An 8,618-nucleotide genomic window follows, 5' to 3' on the forward strand; every position below is an offset into this window, starting at 1 on the left:
ATTTTTCCTAGCATGCATTCTTCCTCTTTATTCAATGTAGCATGTTGAGCATGCACCATACTTCTTGTAGTAGGACAAGTCCCTCTCACTCTAGTTTTGGTTATAGGTGAAGTAATACCTTTCTCTGTGTCTTTTTTTGAACTACAAGTAGACATATGAGATTTGACATTCATCCTTTCGAGAAATTCTTTGTTTTTTTCTTTGAATTTAAGGATCACTGGTTGAAAATAATAGAACATATCATGCCCTTCAACAATCGGAGCTTGACCAAATCTGTTAGAAGAGATGGCACTGCGCACATCTACTGCATCATCTAGCATCTGTAGGTACAGTAATAACTCATGAAGCAAAATAGAATCACCACAATCTATATCAAATTTTGTAAGGAAAATGCAATTTTCTGCTGGATTAACACAACCCGTGTAAGGCAAAATATCAATGAACACTGTTCTTGCTGGTTTGCATTCCTCTTTAAAACAACACCACACTCTCATTAATGGTTTAAACTCCACTTCCACATTCATCCTATCTAGTTGAATGATTCTACTCTTTGTATGCTTGTGGCATGCCATCGCACCCCAAACCATGAAGAAATGTAACTTTCTGTTAACATGACGCTCCAAAGTGTCCAGCATGTGTTGCACCATGCCCTTTTCTCTTGCAGTGGACCAAATGCCAACATGGTAGTGATCGAGCAACCATTGTAGAAACTCTAAACACCCAAGACAAAGAACAAGCCAATGCTTCCCATTGTGCAAGCTTATATGTTTATTTGACTTCGAAAAACAACACTCGAGCAATAACCCTTTCAAATCTATTATCACTGCTAGTCTTATTTTTGTTATCACCTCTTTTAACATTATTTCTGAGGGTGACATTATGTCTTCTCCTTTACCTTCTAAGATTTCTTCCTGCACCTTGGCTTCATACAATGACATTGCATCATCTCCTTTACCTTCTAAGCTTGCATTCACATTTGTCAATGGAACATTAACTGCAGACATTGCATCCTCAACATTTTCAATCAACCATGTTGAGCTTGGAACTTGCATGCTAATGTTCAAATTAGGCACATAATGAATCATTGGATCAGGTCTCACATGTACAGGCAATGCTTCTAGCGATGTGAAATTGAGATGGCCAATATCTGTTGATAAACAAGGAAATGAAATTCATAAGTAGAAACAAACTAAATATTGAGATGGAAAACCAAATTGTCAAACTTTAGGTTGTGTGCTCTCAATGCAATTTGTTTGTGTGAAAGCATTCATGTTTTTATTTTTCAAAACAAAATTGGAATACTAAAAAAAAGAAAGCATTCATGTTCATATGCTTAGTATACCCCCTAAAGTTGTTGAATCTATACCCTTTCAAGTTATTGTAATCCCCAAAACTACATATCCTTACAATGCCAAATACCTTTGCATAATAGATAGAGTGGAGTCCAACATTATCTAGCATTGCCCGAGTGTTCCCACTAAGAAAAGATTTGGCCAAGCGGCCAAAACATATTTGAGCATTCATATGAAGTGAATAAGGATAGAAACAACAATTTACACTAATTCATTCATCACGATCAAGACTCAACACACTTTTTAACATTTATGAACTCATAAATAAATTTGGATGTGTATCACACTCCGAAGGTATTACAACATGCAAACACATCTTTTCATGAAATATAGAAAATTAAACATATTCAAGAATACATATGAATGTTTGAATTATGGCAATGAGATAGAAGAAATTTCCAAGTAATATTAAAAGATCTTTGGAACAAAATTAATACATCATATGGAGAATATAGCAAGATAACATATGGAAAACACGAACACCATATAAAAGGACAATTTCAAGGACCTGTTGCTTCCTCTTCTATTTCCCAAAACTTTGAAGCGTGTTTTTGTAAATGCTCACGCTGCTCTTCATTGAAGGGTTGAAGCACTTTTTCTCCTGGTATGGTATCAATTTCTTTATCCCCTCCACCTTCAGGCAATATCGTTGAAATGCTTTTCCTTGCTTACCAGTACACAGGCAATTAAGCCATCCATAGATCTAGTGATAAATATATCTACAGTTTCAAAATTAAGGCAACCGAAGTGTATTTTATATTGTCCGCATGTCCTATTTAATGCATTCTTCAAACATGATACATGATCCATGGTCAAGAACACCACAAGAAGGAATTGCACTAGGGGAGAAGCGATTGTCATCAAGCTTTTCAACAAACACTCAAAGCGATCCTCATTCCAATTTCTACTTCTGCTTGGTCCATACATTACATCCAAAAAGGAAACCCCTATTGCCATTGGCTCTTGGTACACATTATGTATAAATTCCATTCCCTCCATGTTTGAACTGACTGTGTAGAACCTCCAAGACCGGGTGGAATTCGGTCCATGACTTGCACCTTCACTTTGTCCCATAATCCACCTCAGATACCCCTTTGCAGCATCAGGCAATGGTGGAGTTTCCTTGCCTTGTTGAAGCTTCACTTTTAACCATGAGTCAGAGCAACCACAAATCCGATGATACAATTCTGGAGTAATTTTAAAATGTAATCTGCACTCATCCCAATTTTTTAACATGAAAGAAGGCCGTTCTACCGATATAAACATATAAAGTTCTTCTTGTAGTGCAGCATCTCTCTTGATCTGCATAGCTCATCCTTCAATATCAAGAATCATGGCATCAGTCTTTGTTTTAGCTATGACTACTCTACCTTCCTTAATGTCATTTTGAATTTGACCAATTTGATCATCACTCAATCCATGCAAGCATCTAAACATTGAGACTGTGGGTTGCCTACAGCATTTTCCATCTTGTGAATATTTGCCTGCAATGTAATCCTCAAGGATGGAGATCCAACCATCATAAATGGCATTGCTTGTGATTATCATATGTACACCCTTTGTGGCAAAGCTATTGCCCAATGTTACCTTGCCAGTGTCAATGAAAGCCTGCAAAATATATGAATCCATTAGAATGCAATAATTAAGAAAACTGACTTGTAAAAAATGATTCATAATTAAAATCTGTACTTACATCCCAATTCTCACGATCTGGATGTCCTTTTGCAAGCCCTTGTTGTGCTTTCTTGGGTCTGTTAAAGAGAATCCATTGTCCCCTCACCTGCTTAAGTATATCAATGTACGGAGATTGTCTCAAGATATTTTGAGACTCCATGCCATCTTTGATATCTCCACACAAAAGCGTGCAAGACAATTCATGACAATCCTTGCCTGGCAGGTGCGGTAGTAGTGCTTTCTTTGGGCCGTGCTATTATCATCATTAGATGTGAATATTTTAGCAGCATATATCGAATGTTGTCCAGATAGTATCCAGTAGTGGCACTTGGTTAAATCCTTTTTATCTACCCTTTCCAGGGGCTACTTTGTTTCAGAATTAAAAGGCATTAAATCCACTACAGTAGTAGGAGGCCTAGAGTTGTAACCGAAGTCTGCAGCAAGCTTCTCCACATGCTCTTTGTTCAACCCTCTATATACATAGCTTGGAGGAGCTTTTTGACATCTTGCAACTGGAATTGAAAATGTTGCATGCAACCCGAATGGGTAGTATTTTTCATATTCCACCAAGCCTGATGGTTTCTTTTGCCCTTTTTTTCCTATGACCTTTCCACTTGGCTCCAATTCACTACCACTGCTTTTTTCCACAACTGCTAGCATACCCTCTGGAGGTGTTCCTTCTTGTGGTACATCAACTATAGTTAGCTTTCCTTTCTTTGCCCCTTCTCCGCTACCACCTGGTGCTTGAACCATAGTCGATTTACCTTTCTTTGTTCCTTCCCCACTATCTTCCCCACTCTTATGCTTCTCTAATGTTGCTAAAACTTTGCAATATGATTCAATGATTGTTGTCACTGTGTTAATTTCATTTCCATCAATTGATTCAACACTTATCCAGCCTCTTGAGTGCATGTTGTCATCTACATCAGACTTCATATGAGATGCTTCATAATTGCTGGGATCCAAGAGAAACTTCTTATTTTGATTTATAATGATCAACAATCCAATATCTCCCTCTTTTCCAACCACATCTTCAGTGATTTGATGTACCGATCCAACACAAGTGTATGCACTTTTATTAGGTAACAAAACAAATAAGTGAACTCATGTCAACTGTGTCCCTCAATACTATATATGTCAAAGTACCAAGGTATGCTTTTTTCTACAAATCCACTTACAACTTTCTCAACCTTCTTCACATTTGTGTCTTTCCTGTAAAAAACCCAAGCAATATACAAAATATCATCTTTATAATCTTTACTGTACATTATCAATAAACATATCTGAAATAGAATCTAGAATTGACATAGTAGATTTGAGAAAGCACTAGATTCTAGGGAGATTTGGCTGCACTAGGGAGATTTGGCCGTGCGGCCAAATCTTATGGGCTTCTTTTAAAGCACTGGAAGGGGAGGTCTGGATGTGTGGCCAAATCATATGGGCTTCTTTCAAAGCACCAAAGTTTGGGGAGATTTGGCCTTGTGGGCTTCTTTCAAAGCACTAGGGTCTGGAGAGATTTGGCTGTGCAACCAAATCTTGCTAGCTTCTTTGAAATCAATCAAATCTTTCTAGCTTCTTTTAAATCACTTATGTTTAGGCCAAATCTTGCTAACTTCTTTCTAATCATGAAGGTCTATGGAGATTTGGCCATGCGGCTAAATCTTTTCAAAGCACGAGGGTTTGGGGAGATTTGTGTGCAGTCAAATCTTGGTAGCTTCTTTCTAATCACAAGGGTCTATGAGATTTGGCCGTGCAACCAAATCTTTTCAAAGCACCAGGTTTAGGGAGATTTGGCCGTGCAGCCAAATCTTTTCAAAGCACCAGGTTTAGGAAGATTTGGCCGTGCGGCCAAATCTTGCTAGCTTCTTTCTAATCACGAGGGTCTATGGAGATTTGGCCGTGCAGCCAAATCTTTTCAAAGCACCAGGGTTTGGGGAGATTTGTGTGCGGTCAAATCATGCTAGCTTCTTTGTAATCATAAGGGTCTATGGAGATTTGGCCGTGCAGCCAAATCTTTTCAAAGCACCAGGTTTGGGGAGATTTAGCCATGCAACCAAATGTTTTCAAAGCACCAGGTTTGGGGAGATTTGGCCGTGCAGCGAAATCTTTTCAAAGCACCAGGTTTGGGGAGATTTGGCTGTGCAGCCAAATCTTTTCAAAGCACTAAGGTTTGGGGAGATTTGGCTACGATGCGAAATCTTCCTAGCTTTTTATAAGTCACGAGGGTTTAGGGAGATTTGACTGTGCGGCCAAATCTTGCTAGCTTCTTTCTAATCACAAGGGTCTAGGGAGATTTGGTTGTGATGCTAAATCTTTCTAGCTTCTTTTAAATCACCTGGGTGTAAGGAGATTTGGCCATGTGGCCAAATCTTTCTAGCTTCTTTCTAATCACGAGGGTCGAGGGAGATTTGGCCATGCGGCCAAATCTTTCTATCTTCTTTCTAATCACGAGTGTCGAGGAAGATTTGGTTGTGTGGCCAAATCTTTTCAAAGCAGCAAGGTTTAGGAAGATTTAGTTGTGATGCCAAATCTCTATAGCTTCTTTGAAATCACCAAGGTCTAGGGAGATTTGGCTATACGGCCAAATGTTGTATGTTTTGAAAGAAGCCAGAAGATTTGGCTGCATGGCCAAATCTCCCCATTTAAAATTTAAAATTCAAATCTTAAGATTCAAATTTCAAATCTGAAAAATTCAAAATCTTAGATTCAAAATTCAAAATCTTAGATACAGAATTCAAATTTCAAATTTGAAGATATGAAAGTTAAATCATATACTAAAGACCCTACTTTCAAATCACACTTCGAGATTCCTACTTTACAAGACTCTTTCTTTCAAATCGTGGTGTTCCGAAATGGAGAAAATGGAGAACATGCATGAATTAGGTACACTTTCGATTTCTTTCGTTTTCTTACTTGGATGATTGAGTAGCCATTGTTGTTTGTGAGCTTGTGCTCTTTGGATTTCAAGCAATCATAGGAGCTGAGGGGATTTTGTCCAAAGGGGATTTTGTGAAGAGGGGATTTTGTGAGATTAACTCGGAAAAGGAGAAGCTCCAAACTATTGTTGACGACACAGAAGCCTCACTAACAGTCACGCTGGCAAAGAAGAATGGGCCTGCTGAGGGCTGCAAACCTACCACTAAATAACTGTGAAGAAAACCTGTGCGGAGGAAAAGAGTAGTGCAGGTCTTAACAGAGCGGCGTCGAAACTGTGCTGCGGAGGAAAAGAGTGATGCAGGCAGTGCAGGTCTTAACAGAGTGGCGCCGAAACTATGCTAGTGTAGGTCCTAATGGAGCAGCACAGAAGAAAAGAGCATGGGGAGGAAGGACGTGGAGGAGGATGAGAACGGCGGAGGAAAAGAGCACAGTGGAGGAAAAGAGCAAGGGGGAGGGCGTCGAAACTGTGGTACATCGAAATTGTGGTGAAAAGAGCACGACGGAGGAAAAGAGCGTGGGGGAGGGCGCCGAAACTGTGGTAGCATAGGAGAATGGAGGGACGAGGATGGAAGGATGTGAAGGAGGACGAGGACGATGGTGGAGGAGGAAGGAAGAGAAGGCAAGAAATCCTCCAAAAATAAGCTTTCGGGGGGAAGAAGCATTCCCCCCAAAAAAAGCATGCTTTGGGGGGAAGGAGTAATCCCCCCAAAAAAATGAAGAGCAAACCACCAAAAAAAAAAAGAGCTCTTTCTAATCCAACTATTGTGTGTGAAATCTATGGAGAGTTGAATTGGTAATGGAAGTTTAAAACCTACATAGTTAAGTACACATTGTTAGGACAAAACTGGGATGGGGAGCCTCCCAGGAGCTCTTATTTTGACATAGTTTTGAACTTTTTTGCTTGCAATTAGCTAAGCAAGGGTGGAGGAGTGTTTTCCAAGAACTACCCCATCTAAGACATTGTCCTAAAGCTCTCAAACCACCCTAGGTACACATTGGAGATCTAGGAAGGGAGAGAACAAGGTGAGCCTAGCACTTGATCCCCCATGAAGACGAATTCAATTCCTTCTAATAGGTTTACTTTATATGCTTGGGTTAAAAGGTTTGTTTAGCTTTGCCTTTTAAAGTTTTGGTTTTTTAATAGTTTTAGATTTTCTAGTTTGCTTTTAAAGTAATAGTATGATTTTAAAGTGTAATAGCGTGAATCATGAAAAGCATGTACGATTTTTTTGAAAGTAGGATCTCTACATTTGAATTTCAAAATTTGAAACTTGAAACTTGAAATTTGAATTTTTTATTTTAAATTTTGAATTTTGAATTTTGAACTTTAAATTTTAAATTTTAAAATCTGGATCTTCAATTTTTAAATTTAACGTTTGAAGATTTGTCCATGTGGCCAAATCTTCCTAGTGATTTGAAAGAAGATTTGGCCATGTGGCCAAATCTTCCTAGTGATTTGAAAGAAGCTAGCAACATTTGGCAGCATGGAAAAATCTTCCCAAACCCTAGTGCTTTGAAAGATTTGGCCACACGGCCAAATCTCCCAGAACCTGGTGATTTGAAAGAAGCATGCAAGAGAAGGTTGCATGGCCAAAACTCTCCATACCCTAGTGCTTTAAAAGAAGCCTACAAGATTTGGCCACACGACCAAATCTCCCCAAGTTTGAAAGAACGCCACAACCAAATCTTCTCAGTGCTTTGAAAGAAGTCATCAAGGTCTCAAAGAATTTGGCCGTGCATCCAAATCTTGCTAGCTTCTTTGAAAGCACCAAGGTTTGAGTAGATTTGGCCGTGTGGCCAAATCTTATTGCTTCTTTCAAAGCACTAGTGTCTTAGGAGATTTGGCCATGTGGCCAAATCTTGTTGGCTCGTTTCAAAGCACCAGGGTCTAGGGAGATTTGACCATGTGGCCAAATCTTGTGGGCTTCTTTCAAAGCACCAAGGTCTAAGTAGATTTGGATGTGTGGATAAATCTTGATGGCTTCTTGAAAGCACCAGCATCTCGGGAGATTTGGTTGTGTGGACAAATCTTGCTATCTCCCTTTCAAAGCACCATGGTCTGTGAAGATTTGGCCATGTATCCAAATTTTGCTGCCTAAAATTCAAAGCACCAAGGTTTAGGAAGATTCGTCTTGCAATGAAATCTTGTAAAGCATTTTCATCCTAAGTCATACCATCAGATATCAATATTGAACTATAACAAATGCTATGTACTATGCAGGTGCCACATTGAAAGTGGGGGTTAAAGTCAACTTGCTTGTCAGTGGAAAGATTGTTGCCATTGGGACAATATTCTCTACATCACATGATGACATGTGCCAAGGTGTGCCCTTGAGAGAAAACAATGTATCGGTGGCGATCGATATTTGTATGGATGAAAGTGCACTTCTTCCATTTCCTACAATGGATGCATTCTTCATCTATGAGGCTTTGGGTAGTGTTGTTCGTTGGAAAGCACAATCAATGAGTTGTGTGGACAATGTCAATGGAGCTATTGTACCAGTGAATGATATAACATCAGATACCATTGACGTTGAACCTCTATGTGAATATGATGAGTTTTCCATTCGAGAATCATGGAAGGACAAGAAAGTCTTAATATGGGATGAGCAAAAAACCAAGAGCATTGCAGAGGGTGTTGTTTTGTATGTCTAC

At 39.2% G+C, this 8,618-nt stretch overlaps 1 pseudogene; it reads right to left on the reverse strand.

Annotated features, from left to right (window-relative positions):
• Window positions 1-2,663: 2,663 nt before the first annotated feature.
• On the reverse strand, window positions 2,664-3,962 carry LOC147905717 (uncharacterized; annotated as a pseudogene).
• Between the last annotated feature and the right edge of the window lie 4,656 nt (window positions 3,963-8,618).

Source organism: Dipteris shenzhenensis, chromosome 1 (genome assembly GCF_047967505.1).
Source record: "Dipteris shenzhenensis isolate YYH24624 ecotype China chromosome 1, Dip_SZ_1.0, whole genome shotgun sequence".
In the NCBI taxonomy this organism is placed as follows: Eukaryota; Viridiplantae; Streptophyta; class Polypodiopsida; order Gleicheniales; family Dipteridaceae; genus Dipteris; species Dipteris shenzhenensis.